Raw genomic sequence first — 15,647 nt, forward strand, 5'->3', positions numbered from 1 at the left:
GCTGTAAGTAGGTCGTTGGTAACCTTAACAATTGCTGTCTCTGTGGAGTGATGGGGACGAAATCCAGATTGCAGTGGGTCAAGGAGGGAGTTTATTGTAAGGAAATGGGATAGGCGTGTATAAACTAGTTTTTTCGAGAAGCTTTGATGCAAGAGGGAGGAGGGAAATAGGCCGCTAGTTGGATGGGGAGGTAGGATCAAGGGATGGTTTTTTGAGGATAGGTGTGACCAGTGCATGTTTCAGCGATGAGGGAAATATACCGGTGCTGAGGGAGAGGTTGAAAGTGTCTGTGAGTATAGGGGTGAGGGTAGCAGAGAGGGAGGGGAGTAGCTGTGAGGGGATAGGGTCAAGGGGACAGGTAGTGAGGTGAGAGCGCAGTATAAGTGCCGAAACTTCTTCCTCAGTGACAGGGGAGAATGAGCTAAGTTTAAGGTTATGTGGGTTGTGGTTGATTGAGAGCATTTGAGGGGGTGAGAGAAAGGAATTATGTTGAGAGCTGATTTCATTTCTGATGGAGTCGATTTTGCTATTGAAGTGGCTGGCAAAGTCTTGAGCTGACAGAGAAGTTGTATTAGGAGGTGGGGGAGGGCGGAGAAGGGTATTGAAAGTGGAGAACAAACATTTTGGGTTTGAAGAAAGATTAGAGATAAGAGTAGAGAAGTAATGTTGCTTATGGAGATTAAGGGCAGAATAGTAGGAGTTCAAGATAAATTTGTAATGTTGAAAATCAGCTGAATTCCTAGATTTTCCCCAGTGCCGCTCAGCAGTACGGGAACATCTGCGTAGGTATTGTGTCAGAGGAGTATGCCAGGGCTGAGGGTGAGTGTTTGATTTCCGAGCTATGGTAAGAGGGGCGAGATCGTCAAGGACGGATGTAAGGGTGAAGTTATAGTGGCAGATAGATTGGTCAGGGCAGGAAAAGGAGGAGAAGGATGAGAGGAGAGGTTTGAGGGAATTAGAAAACTGTTGTTGATCTAATGACATAATGCTTCTCTGAAGTTTGGTGTGAGGAGCAGAAGGAGGGAAAGTTGTAGGGAGGGATGATATGTTGCAAGTAAAGAGATGATGGTCAGAAAGAGGAAAGGGTGAGTTTGTGAAGTGTGAGAGAGTGCATCGATAGGTAAAGATCAGGTCAAGGGAGTGACCATCTTTGTGAGTGAGAGAATCAGTCCATTGTGATAAGCCGAAAGAGGAAGTGAGTTGCAGAAGTTGTTTTGCAGAGGAGGTAGTGGGATTGTCAAGAGGGATGTTGAAGTCACCAAGAATGAGGGAAGGGGTGTCTGAGGAAAGGAAATAAGGTAGCCAGGCAGCCAAGTGATCTAGAAATTGAGTTGAGGAGCCAGGGGGGTCGGTATATGACTGCAACACGTATAGAAAGAGGAGAGAATAAGCAAATCATGTGGGTTTCGAATGAGGAAAATGTGAGGGAAGAGATGGGATGTATTTGTTGAAAGGTGCAACGAGAGGAAAGTAAAATACCTACACCACCTCCTTGTCTATTACCAGACCTAGGAGTGTGGCTGAAGTGGAGACCCCCATGTGACAGAGCAGCAGTGGATGCTGTGTCAAGGGGAGAGAGCCAGGTTTCTGTTAGGGCCAGAAGGTTGAGGGAGTGGGAGATAAAGAGGTCATGTATAGAAGTGAGTTTGTTGCAAACAGAGCGAGAGTTCCAGAGTGCACAAGTGAAAGGGGTAGTGGCTTTTGATGCAAGAGGAATGTGAGTAAGGTTGTCAGAGTTTTGTTTTTTGAGTCTGTGGGACGGTACACATGGATATGCACGGCTAGGCAGTTGTTGGGGACCAGGATTAGGGGAGATGTCACCAGCAGTTAGTAAAAGCAAGAGGGAGAGTGACATGAGATGAGATACAGATTTGCAGTAATGAGACTGCTTTTGAGACTAGGTGCAGGGGGAGAGAGAGTGCCCTATCTGAATCATAAATCATTAATTTTTACTAGACTGTCCCTTTAAGAATATGTTCTATTAAACCATCAATAGACGCTATCACATGTCTGTCTACCATGTGTAAAATCCAATGTGTGGAAAAAGTAGATGTTTTCCACATGGCAAACTACAAATCATTTTATATTTATTTTACTCATCTGATAATTTAAAAAGCATCTAAAGACTTCCCAACTGTCCCTATTTGAAAGGGACAGTCCATTATTCTGAACTCTTGTCCCTGTGAGACAGCCAAATGTCCCTATTTGTAGAATTTCCCTTAGGACAACCCAGACATGACCACAAACAGCCAAGACACATTGACCAACTTTCCAGACACGCCCACAACCTTGCCCCTAACCACCATAACCCCGCCTCTCCCAAAAAAGCCCCACCCACAAAACTGCAATGGGCTCCCCTCAATTTCTAATACTCAGCCACAAATATTAGGACATTTGCATGCAGGCAAGTCGCTTATTTGAATAATTTATGATGTTGAAATAGCACTTTGAATGGTTTCTGTTTGACCTATTTTTATTTTATTTCCCAGGTGTCAGTCTTTAAAATGATCCGTCATATCGCTCTCTTCCTTACTCTCTGTGTGGTTACACAATGTAAGTAACAAATCCAAACATATTTATATTTAGCATGTATGAATTAATGATCATTTATTAAAATCTTCAGGTAAAAAATATCTGTTTACAATTAAAGGGACACTAAATCCAAATTTTTTCTTTCATGATTCAGAGAGAGCATGGAATTTTAAGCAACTTTCTAATTTACTCCTGTTATCAATTTTTCTTCGCTCTCTTGCTATCTTTATTTTAAAAGCAGGAATGTAAAGCTTAGGAGCCGGACCATTTTTGGTTCAGAACCTGGGTTACGCTTGTTTATTGGTTTGCTAAATGTAGTCACCAATAAGCAAGCGCTATCCAGGGTTCTGAACCTAAAATGGACCGGCTTCTAAGCTTTACATTCCTGCTTTTTAAATAAAGATAGCAAGAGAACAAAGACAAACTGTTAATAGGAGTAAATTAGAAAGTTGCTTAAAACTGATGCTCTATCTGAATTATGAAAGAAAAAATGTGGGTTTCATTTCCCTTTAAAAACTGCAGTATAAAATATCTGCTTACAAAATACTTATTTGAGCTATTTCACAGCCTTGTGCTAGGACTGTTTTTAGTTGTTTTACACATTCATTTCAATTTTTTTTGCAAAGTAACTACAAAGATACAGCATCTTTTTCAGCAGACAAAAAATAATATATATATATATATACTGTGTGTATATATATATATATATATATATATATATATATATATATATATATATATATATATATATATATATATATATATATATACAAAATCCAATAATGAATCGGCCCTCCTATGGACAACTACCTGGCTATAATGTATATAGCAACTAGTAAAACAGCAACATGCCAGGATTTGCATCAAAGATTACTCAAATGTATCCAATCTCTGTTAATTTTTGTAGCGCTTGCGGTAGTAATAACCATCCATTTGTAATGGCTGGTTAATTTACTGATTTTGTGGGCGTGCAATAATTTAGCGCTCCCATTGTAATCTATTTTTTTGCATTTCTTATGGTGGTGTTTTGCCATTTTATGCTATTTCTTCTGATGAAAATATAAGGAAGCATTTGTGTGTATAGAAAGGGATACAATAAGGGTATCTGATTTCCCTAAAAGCTCAGCCCATTTTTATGGGTTGTGGTGTCAAAGAACAAAAGCAGTCATTTCATATACAAAAATAAATCCAAAGGAGCGATTTGTCATACATTTGTTTGTCATATTCTGATGCTGTATAACAAATCATTGAAAACACATTGGCCTAGATTTGGAGTTCGGCGGTAAAAGGGCTGTTAACGCTCCGCGGGTTTTTTTCTGGCCGCACCATAAAATTAACTCTGGTATCGAGAGTCCAAAAAAATGCTGCGTTAGGCTCCAAAAAAGGAGCGTAGAGCATTTTTACCGCAAATGCAACTCTCGATACCAGAGTTGCTTACGGACGCGGCCAGCCTCAAAAACGTGCTCGTGCACGATTCTCCCATAGGAAACAATGGGGCTGTTTGAGCTGAAAAAAAACCTAACACCTGCAAAAAAGCCGCGTTCAGCTCCTAACGCAGCCCCATTGTTTCCTATGGGAAAACACTTCCTACGTCTGCACCTAACACTCTAACATGTACCCCGAGTCTAAACACCCCTAACCTTACACTTATTAACCCCTATTCTGCCGCCCCCGCTATCGCTGACCCCTGCATTACACTTTTAACCCCTAATCTGCCGCTCCGTAAACCGCCGCCACCTACGTTATCCCTATGTACCCCTAATCTGCTGCCCTAACATCGCCGACCCCTATGTTATATTTATTAACCCCTAATCTGCCCCCCACAACGTCGCCGACACCTGCCTACACTTATTAACCCCTAATCTGCCGAGCGGACCTGAGCGCTACTATAATAAAGTTATTAACCCCTAATCCGCCTCACTAACCCTATCATAAATAGTATTAACCCCTAATCTGCCCTCCCTAACATCGCCGACACCTAACTTCAATTATTAACCCCTAATCTGCCGACCGGAGCTCACCGCTATTCTAATAAATGTATTAACCCCTAAAGCTAAGTCTAACCCTAACACTAACACCCCCCTAACTTAAATATAATTTTATTCTAACGAAATAAATTAACTCTTATTAAATAACTTATTCCTATTTAAAGCTAAATACTTACCTGTAAAATAAATCCTAATATAGCTACAATATAAATTATAATTATATTATAGCTATTTTAGGATTAATATTTATTTTACAGGCAACTTTGTAATTATTTTAACCAGGTACAATAGCTATTAAATAGTTAAGAACTATTTAATAGTTACCTAGTTAAAATATTTACAAAATTACCTGTAAAATAAATCCTAACCTAAGATATAATTAAACCTAACACTACCCTATCAATAAAATAATTAAATAAACTACCTACAATTACCTACAATTAACCTAACACTACACTATCAATAAATTAAATAAACACAATTGCTACAAATAAATACAATTAAATAAACTATCTAAAGTACAAAAAATAAAAAAGAACTAAGTTACAGAAAATAATAAAATATTTACAAACATAAGAAAAATATTACAACAATTTTAAACTAATTACACCTACTCTAAGCCCCCTAATAAAATAACAAAGCCCCCCAAAATAAAAAATTCCCTACCCTATTCTAAATTAAAAAAGTTACAAGCTCTTTTACCTTACCAGCCCTGAACAGGGCCCTTTGCGGGGCATGCCCCAAGAAGTTCAGCTCTTTTGCCTGTAAAAAAAAACATACAATACCCCCCCCCCCAACATTTACAACCCACCACCCACATACCCCTAATCTAACCCAAACCCCCCTTAAATAAACCTAACACTAATCCCCTGAAGATCTTCCTACCTTGTCTTCACCATCCAGGTATCACCGATCGGTCCTGGCTCCGATATCTTCATCCAACCCAAGCGGGGGCTAGACATCCACTGAAGAAGTCCAGAAGAGGGTCCAAAGTCTTCCTCCTATCCGGCAAGAAGAGGACATCCGGACCGGCAAACATCTTCTCCAAGCGGCATCTTCTATCTTCTTCCATCCGGAGCGAAGCGGCTGATCTTGAAGACCTCCGGCGCGGATCCATCCTCTTCTTTCGACGTCCAACTGAAGAATGAAGGTTCCTTTAAGGGACGTCATCCAAGATGGCGTCCCTCGAATTCCGATTGGCTGATAGGATTCTATTAGCCAATCGGAATTAAGGTAGGAATTTTCTGATTGGCTGATTGAATCAGCCAATCAGAATCTAGTTCAATCCGATTGGCCGATCCAATCAGCCAATCAGATTGAGCTCGCATTCTATTGGCTGATCGGAACAGCCAATAGAATGCGAGCTCAATCTGATTGGCTGATTGGATCAGCCAATCGGATTGAACTAGATTCTGATTGGCTGATTCCATCAGCCAATCAGAAAATTCCTACCTTAATTCCGATTGGCTAATAGAATCCTATCAGCCAATCGGAATTCGAGGGACGCCATCTTGGATGACGTCCCTTAAAGGAACCTTCATTCTTCAGTTGGACGTCGAAAGAAGAGGATGGATCCGCGCCGGAGGTCTTCAAGATCAGCCGCTTCGCTCCGGATGGAAGAAGATAGAAGATGCCGCTTGGAGAAGATGTTTGCCGGTCCGGATGTCCTCTTCTTGCCGGATAGGAGGAAGACTTTGGACCCTCTTCTGGACTTCTTCAGTGGATGTCTAGCCCCCGCTTGGGTTGGATGAAGATATCGGAGCCAGGACCGATCGGTGATACCTGGATGGTGAAGACAAGGTAGGAAGATCTTCAGGGGCTTAGTGTTAGGTTTATTTAAGGGGGGTTTGGGTTAGATTAGGGGTATGTGGGTGGTGGGTTGTAATGTTGGGGGGGGGGTATTGTATGTTTTTTTTTACAGGCAAAAGAGCTGAACTTCTTGGGGCATGCCCCGCAAAGGGCCCTGTTCAGGGCTGGTAAGGTAAAAGAGCTTGTAACTTTTTTAATTTAGAATAGGGTAGGGAATTTTTTATTTTGGGGGGCTTTGTTATTTTATTAGGGGGCTTAGAGTAGGTGTAATTAGTTTAAAATTGTTGTAATATTTTTCTTATGTTTGTAAATATTTTATTATTTTCTGTAACTTAGTTCTTTTTTATTTTTTGTACTTTAGATAGTTTATTTAATTGTATTTATTTGTAGCAATTGTGTTTATTTAATTTATTGATAGTGTAGTGTTAGGTTAATTGTAGGTAATTGTAGGTAGTTTATTTAATTATTTTATTGATAGGGTAGTGTTAGGTTTAATTATATCTTAGGTTAGGATTTATTTTACAGGTAATTTTGTAAATATTTTAACTAGGTAACTATTAAATAGTTCTTAACTATTTAATAGCTATTGTACCTGGTTAAAATAATTACAAAGTTGCCTGTAAAATAAATATTAATCCTAAAATAGCTATAATATAATTATAATTTATATTGTAGCTATATTAGGGTTTATTTTACAGGTAAGTATTTAGCTTTAAATAGGAATAAGTTATTTAATAAGAGTTAATTTATTTCGTTAGATGTAAATTATATTTAAGTTAGGGGGGTGTTAGTGTTAGGGTTAGACTTAGCTTTAGGGGTTAATCCATTTATTAGAATAGCGGTGAGCTCCGGTCGGCAGATTAGGGGTTAATAATTGAAGGTAGGTGTCGGCGATGTTAGGGAGGGCAGATTAGGGGTTAATACTATTTATGATAGGGTTAGTGAGGCGGATTAGGGGTTAATACATTTATTATAGTAGCGCTCAGGTCCGCTCGGCAGATTAGGGGTTAATAAGTGTAGGTAGGTGTCGGCGACGTTGTGGGGGGCAGATTAGGGGTTAATAAATATAACATAGGGGTCGGCGATGTTAGGGGCAGCAGATTAGGGGTACATAGGGATAACGTAGGTGGCGGCGATTTGCGGTCGGAAGATTAGGGGTTAATTATTTTAAGTAGCTTGCGGCGACGTTGTGGGGGGCAAGTTAGGGGTTAATAAATATAATATAGGGGTCGGCGGTGTTAGGGGCAGCAGATTAGGGGTACATAAGTATAACGTAGGTGGCGGTCGGCAGATTAGGGGTTAAAAATTTTAATCGAGTGGCGGCGATGTGGGGGGACCTCGGTTTAGGGGTACATAGGTAGTTTATGGGTGTTAGTGTACTTTAGGGTACAGTAGTTAAGAGCTTTACAAACCGGCGTTAGCCAGAAAGCTCTTAACTACTGACTTTTTTCTGCGGCTGGAATCTTGTCGTTAGAGCTCTAACGCTCACTGCAGAAACGACTCTAAATACCGGCGTTAGGAAGATCCCATTGAAAAGATAGGATACGCAAATGGCGTAGGGGGATCTGCGGTATGGAAAAGTCGCGGCTGAAAAGTGAGCGTTAGACCCTTACCTACATGACTCTAAATACCGGCGGTAGCCTAAAACCAGCGTTAGGAGCCTCTAACGCTGGTTTTCACGGCTACCGCCGAACTCCAAATCTAGGCCTACAAGAGGAAATCAGTTTTATACCATACTGTCCCTTTAAGCAGTTAAAAACATTTTAACCAACATTTTGGTTTGTTCCATGACAAACTCCTTGAGCATATTTGTCTTATTTACTCTGGACGATTAAAACACTTGTTTTGTATGCAGATATTTTGTCATGCAGTGCTTTATTAAAAAAATAATACTTCAATACCTTTTAAGGGACTAAGAAATACATTACAGTTACATAATGAACATAATGAAACAGTGCATAATAAAAAAAACAATACATTAGCGCTTACTCTGAACTTTAAATGATCAATAGATTTTTTCAAAATTTCCTTTAATTTGCAAGCCTCCTCTATCATGTGACAGCCATCAGCCAATCACAGAATTATATATATATATATACTTATATATATATACTGGGAACTCTTACACATGCTCATTAGTAGCTGGTGCCTTAGAAAGTGTAAATATAAAAATACTGTGCACATTTGGATATTGAAAGTACATTTAAAAGTGCTGTTATATCTGAGCGATGGAAGTTTAATTTTGAATTGTGTGCCTGATGTGTCTGATGTCACAACTGCACATTCCTACCATTCATCTACATTTCTGGCTGCCATTTTAGCAGCTGATGTACCCATGTTTATAGTGTTTTGTTGGGTTTTAAATGAATCCATATTTCAATACATTTCATGGGGCCTATTTATCAAAGCATCAACTATGTTGCATTCGCCGGTGTCAATACGCTCGCCAAACATTGCTGCCGCGGACCTGAATACGATCTCCTTAAAAACATGCGCGTCAAGTACGGTGCAAAGAGCATCGGACTGGTGTTAACTAACAGTCATCGATGTTGCGGTTATTCGGGTTTTTCCCCTACACAGGTGTTATAAAATGGGCTGGCATATAAGATGACATTTCTTACTAAAAAAGAAATTTAAGAGAAGGAAGAAATACACTGAAAATAGCATGACAGTAAAGAGGTGATTTTAATTTCTGCTGTATATGAATCATGACAGTTTAATGTTAGGTGGGCTATCCCTTTGAGCTAAGATTAAGATTATATTGAATCAAACATCAATTTGAATTTTAAAATCCTTGCCTAAAATATTACAATGTGTGTCCTAATGTCAGCATAAATGTTTATCTTTAATACTAATTTCACATATACATACTTTCAAAGTATAATACACAATGTAACAAATGGCACTTACAAGTTCTGATGAGTGATCAATGACACAAGTATCGAGCATTTTGATTCGTTAGTGATAGTTTATAATGTGTATTTGAATCAGATTGGCTGATGTCATAAATCATTTGATTATGCATATTCCAATTAAAAGTGGTGGAAAAATTCACTAGTGTGTGGGCTGTTTAGGAGTTTGCGTCATAATTGGTGCGAAAAGTGTTGAGTCAAAAATGGCGAGAAGTGGAGAGTGGGACTTGTATTACATGGCTTAAACGTGGTGCACATAGATTTTTCAAAAAATAAAAAGTAAGTTTGCTATATTATGTTGTGTATTTATTTCATTTCTATATCTATTAGTGCAACAAGTTTGGGGCAAAACTTTGCACCAAATTTATAGAAATAATATTGTCCCCTTGCTTTGTAATGAGAGACAAATTTGTAGCATAATCCATAAGTAGTAATGTATTTTTCATTTTTATCCCTATATCTATTAGTGCACCAAATGTGGAGCAATAATATTGTTTGATTTAGAAAGGGTATACCAATTTAATAAAGTTTCTAATTTACTTGTCTTATGTCATATGCTTCATTCTCTTGCAGCATCGAACATAAGCTTTCTGTGTTTTTAGACTCCCATTGACTTCTACGGCATCTGCGACCTCAAGGGTGGCGGATTGAAAACTAGGTACGCTGAGTCGGAAAGACGCAAGCGTAAATGTAGAATTTTTTATAACTTTGTGAGAGCTTCAAATAGTGTCGATTAGGATGGCGAATGAACACGATTCCGCTAGAATACCACAGTATTCAACTTGCATCGATCTGCGTCTGATTGAGATTGCAGAATCGTATTTTACGTCACAAATTTCAACATTTGCCAATCTTGACGCTTTGATAACTATGGCGGATCAATCTTGTGACAAATACGACGCAGAATTCCAGCTAATTTTCAGTTGACGCTTTGATAAATAGGCCCCATGTGTAATTTTATAAATATTTGTTTTTGTTTTTATAATAAAACAATAGTAAAATTTGTGTTTTTTTGTAAAACAAGGTCCAGCAAGCATATTTTTAAAGGCTTTGAACCCCAACACTTTTCTTTTGTGATTCAGACAGAACATACAATTTTAAAAAAGTTTCCAATTTATTTCTATTATCAAATTTTCTTTGGTCTCATGATATTCTGTGTTGAAGAGATACCTAGGTAGGCATCTGAAGCACTACATGACAGGGAATAGTTCTGCCATCTAGTCCACTTGCAGATGGATAACATTCTAGCAAAACTGCTGCCATATAGTACTCCAGAAATGGGCCGGCTCCCAAGCATATGACCCTGCTTTTCAACAAAAGGTACCAAGAGAATGAAGAAAAATAGAAAGCATTATTATTATTAACAGGTATTTGTAGAGCGCCAACAGATTCCGCAGCGCTATAAACATAGTTGGTATACAGGATAACATTTATAGGGATCAAATGGGTAGAGGGCCCTGCCGAGAGTTGCACTTTGTAGATGGTCTTCATAAGAGCCAACTACCAAACAGCTGGACTCATAGGCTTACATTCTAAGGGGTTCAAGGGGAAAGCGACTGAGTTAGGAAAGGTTAGTATTGGTTATAAGCATCCCTGAATAGTAGAGTTTTTAGGGAGCGCTTGAAGCTGTTAAAACTAGGGGAGAGTCTTGTGGAGCGAGGCAGGGAGTTCCACAGGATGGGGACCAGTCTAGAGAAGTCCTGTAAACGGGAATGTGAGGAAGTAACAAGAGAGGAGGAGATTGTGAGCAGAGTAAAGGAGACGGGAGGGAGAGTATCTGGATACAAGGTCTGAACTGTAGTGGGGAGAAGTGTAGTTGAGGGCTTTATATGTCAGCGTGAGGATTTTGTGCTTAATCCTGGAGGCAAGAGGAAGCCAGTGAAGGGATTGGCAGAGAGGTGCAGCAGATGAAGAGCGACGTGTAAGGAAGATGAGCCTGGAAGAGGCATTCATTATGGATTGTAAAGGAGCTAGGCGGCAGCTAGGTAGACCAGAGAGGACGGAGTTGCAGTAGTCGAGACTGGAAAGGATGAGAGAGTGGATTAAAATCTTAGTTGTGTCTTGTGTAAGGAAATGTCTAATATTAGAGATGTTTTTAAGGTGAAAGTGACAGGCTTTAAACAAGGACTGAATGTGAGGAGTGAAGGAAAGATCTGAGTCAAGTGTGACCCCAAGACATCAGGCATGCGGGGTAGGGGTAATGATGGAATTATCAACAGTTATAGAAAATTGGGGGGTGGAGATTTTGGAAGAAGGGGGAAAAATAAGGAGTTCAGTTTTGGAGAGATTTAGCTTAAGGTAGTGAGAGGATATCCAAGATGAGATATAAGAAAGACAGTTAGTGACACGGGTTAGTAAGGAAGGAGGTAGGTCTGGTGCAGAGAGGTAGATTTGGGTGTCATTGGCATACAAATGATATTGAAACCCATGGGACTTTATTAAGGAACCTAATGATGACGTATAGATTGAGAAGAAAAGTCAACTGAGGACAGAGCCTTGAGGTACCCCAACAGAAAGTGGTAACGGGGCAGAGGATGCTCCGGAGAAGGCTACACTAAAGGTACGGTTAGATAGATAGGAAGAGAACCACAAGAGAGCTGTGTCGCATATGCCGAATGATTGGAGGGTTTGGAGCAAAAGAGGGTGAAAATACTGCAGACAGATCAAGGAGGATAAGCATAGAGAAGTGGCCTTTGGATTTTGCTGTAAGTAGGTCATTGGTAACCTTGACAATTGCTGTCTCTGTGGAGTGATGGGGACGAAATCCAGGTTGCAGTGGGTCAAGAAGAGAGTACAGTGTAAGGCAATGGGATAGACGTGCATATACTAGCTTTTCAAGGAGCTTTGAGGCAAGAGGGAATAGGGAAATCGGACGGTAGTTGGATTGGGAGGTTGGATCGAGGTATGGATTTTTGAGGATAGGTGTGACCAGTGCATGTTTTAGAGATGAGGGAAATGTACCAGTGCTGAGGGAGAGGTTGAAAATGTGTGTGAGTATGGGGGTGAGGGTAGAAGAGAGGGAGGGGAGTAGCTGTGAGGGGATAGGGTCTAGGGGACAGGTAGTGAGGTGGGAGGACAGTATAAGGGCAGAAACATCTTCTTCAGTAACAGGGGCAAAAGAGCTAAATTTAAGGGTATTTGGGTTTTGAATTTGATTGTGAGATTTTGAGGGGGTGGGAGATTGGTAGTAAGTTGAGAGGTGATTTCATTTCTGATGGAGTCAATTTTGTTATTGAAGTGGCTGGCAAAATCTTGAGCTGAGAGAGAAGTTGTATTAGGAGGTGGGGGTGGGCGGAGAAGAGTGTTGAAAGTTGAAAACAGACGTTTTGGGTTAGAGGAAAGAGTAGAGATGAAATTAGAGAAGTATTGTTACTTATAAAGTTTAAGGGCAGAATAGTAGGAGTTCAGGATGAACTTGTAGTGAAAAAAGTCAGCTGAACCCCGAGATTTACTCCAGTGCCGCTCAGCAGTACGAGAACATCTGCGTAGGTACCATTTCAGAGGAGTATGCCAAGGCTGAGGATGAGAGCGTGGTTTCTGAGCTATGGTAGGAGGGGCCAGGGTGTCAATGACCGATGTAAGGGTGGAGTTATAGTGGCAGATAGATTGGTCAGGGCAGGAAAAGGAGGTGATGGAAGAGAGGTTTGAGAGAGCTAGCGAGCTGTTGTTGATCTAATGACTTAGTGCTTCTGTGAAGTTTGGTGTAAGGGGTAGAAGAAGGGGGGGTTGTAGGGAGGGAAATGATGTTGCAGGTTAAGAGATGATGGTCAAAAAGAGGAAAATGGGAGTTTGTGAAATAATAGATGTAAATTATAAAGTTGTTTAAATCTGCATGCTCTGTCTGAATAATGAAAGAAACTTATCGGTTTCATGATTCAACCTATTCACAATCTGATATATTTTATCCTTCAAGAGCATACAGACAAAGAAAATGACTGGGATTTCAGGGTAAGGAGAGTGTTAAAAAGTTCAAGGTTTATTACACACAGACATCAGTGAGTCTTTCCATTACCACAGTAGCATACATCCGACGCGTTTCCTGCCCATTATACACAGCTGTTACCCTGTGTTCTTTAAATAGCCAAAGGAATTAACCCTTTAATGGTTAAATATTTAAATATCAATTAAAATAACAATTGAAGATATATAAATATAAATGTAACATTTGATATAGTCATTAAAAGTTCATCCTTTCCACATATTTATACATATCATATTCAAACCAACAATAATTTCAAATACAAAAAGAAAAAAGAAAAAACACACATTAAAAACAGCAATTTTAAATACTATGAAAAAATGAATACCTTAATAAAAGAGCTTATCCTTCAAGAGTAAGGTTAAGGGATTTGTAAAAATTGTATAAATGTTCCTGTCTTACCCCTTTTCTCTGCAGGTTGCCCCAACATCATTAGCAGGTCCCAGTGGAAAGCTAAATCTGTCAGCTGCCTTAATGCAATGAAAACACCTGTGCCATATGTAGTGATTCATCACACGACCGGTGGAGGCTGCACAAACCAAGCGTCATGTAGCGAAAGCGTCCGAAGCATACAAAACTTCCATATAAATTCTAGAAAGTGGTGTGACATTGGATATAGGTGAGATCACTAAGGGTATGAAAGAGAATTTAGTGAAAGAGGGATTTTGGATGCAGAAAAAGATAGCAAATTAATAAAGAAAGACTGAATTAAACCAAAAATAGACATCATGAAATAATAGAGGTGAAAGAGATAATGAAATATTCAAAGAGGCATAGGAATGAGACAGGAGTGAAAAGATATCTAGCTTTATGCGGCTATTCTGTGTAATATACTTGTGTACATTGCAAATTTAAAGATATGTGAATAAGTGCATAGTATATACTAACTCAAATACTGTCCTTGCTCTGAATCAGGGATCTTATTTTTCCTTTACTATAGGCAGTGTATAGACAAAAGACCAATTCTCAAAAACTCTCTCGACTGGAGTAAAATTATAATCTAGACTTTACAGGGGCAGAACCTGGAAATACCAGAGAGATGCCTCCCATAGAAAATAATGAGACTTTCACGGTTACAGAATGAGGTTAACAGGGAAGCACCTGAAACTAATATAAATTATCAGTTTGCAGCAAATACAAATTAAACCAAAATATCCTCACTTGTATTTGCTCTCAGTTTAGTAACATTACTTTTCAGTCAGTTAAATAATTGTATTGTGAATTTTGAGCAAACTTCACCTGTGTACAGCAGCAGATAAATTAGTGATACATGCACATGTAACATAATTAGAGAATATTTTGAGAACTGTGAGAAAGCTTCAGACACCCAGGGAACTCACCTGTCCCTTCTAGAAAAAAATACAATTTGTACAAGATACACAGAAATATACAAAGTATAATCCTAATTTGTTAAAGTTACACAGAAACATGCAACATGCAATCAGAATTTGTAAAATCACAATCCTTAATACACTGCTGTCAACAGAATCTAAATGTATTAAACACAAAAAAGAAAGTGCAAAGCTTTAATGTTCAAAGGACAAATCTGAAGTCTAAAGTAATGTAAAATACAAAGCACAAACCGTAAATGTAACAAATCATCATGCAGTGCTATATTGCACTAGGCTTGTCTCTCCTTCACATACAGAAATGCAGGGAACACCCCTTAGATTTCATTTTATATCATCTCATCTGAACGGAGAGCTTTATATCATCAAGCCCTAAGTCTGTGCCTGGAGTAGCAGAATTTAGGAAGGCAGCAAGTTTTTGGGGTAGCTCTATAACATGATGTCTACCTACTCCAGAGCTCTCAACCTTCCTGAATTTGCAGGATTGTCACAGGGTGAGATCTCTGCCCCGTTGTAGCTCCCACAGCCCTACTTTCAGGGCAAATGTAACCATATCCAGAGCAAAACGAAGAATTGTCCTGGCTCCACCTATGACAAACCCAACACAGCTAATGGTATAACTTTTGGCTCCACCCCATTGATGGCAGTCCCACCCCACAGATCTTCCTCACCTCCCTGCTCTGAATCTTATACTCTCCAAATGTTTATTTATTCATTTCATCACAAATAAGTGATCTGTGGTTGTCTAGAGGGATTGCAGGACCCCTCAATGCTTACCTGGCCTACTGTTGTGAGAAATATATGAGGCAAATGAGGGGTTTTTAAGGTCAGCAGATTTAAGAGAAAAGACAAAATTTGTCAAACAAATACAGAAGGAATTGAGGGCCCTATTCCCATGGGAATTTACAATCTAGAAGGGCGAGAAACAGGAAGTGAGGACTGCAAGGGTGAGAATAATATTAGTACAGAGTTAGATGAGGGCAATTGTTAGGTAAGTGGAATTAATTTGTTACAAAGTTAGGTGGTAGTCTTCCTTGAAAAAAAATGTCTTTAGGGAGCGTTTAAAAGAGCACAGATT

At 39.3% G+C, this 15,647-nt stretch overlaps 1 pseudogene; it reads left to right on the forward strand.

Annotated features, from left to right (window-relative positions):
- Nucleotides 1–2,500: 2,500 nt before the first annotated feature.
- LOC128636135 (peptidoglycan recognition protein 1-like) overlaps nt 2,501–15,647 on the forward strand; it is a 21,981-nt pseudogene continuing 8,834 nt past the window's right edge.

Source organism: Bombina bombina, chromosome 7 (assembly GCF_027579735.1).
Source record: "Bombina bombina isolate aBomBom1 chromosome 7, aBomBom1.pri, whole genome shotgun sequence".
Taxonomy (NCBI): domain Eukaryota; kingdom Metazoa; phylum Chordata; class Amphibia; order Anura; family Bombinatoridae; genus Bombina; species Bombina bombina.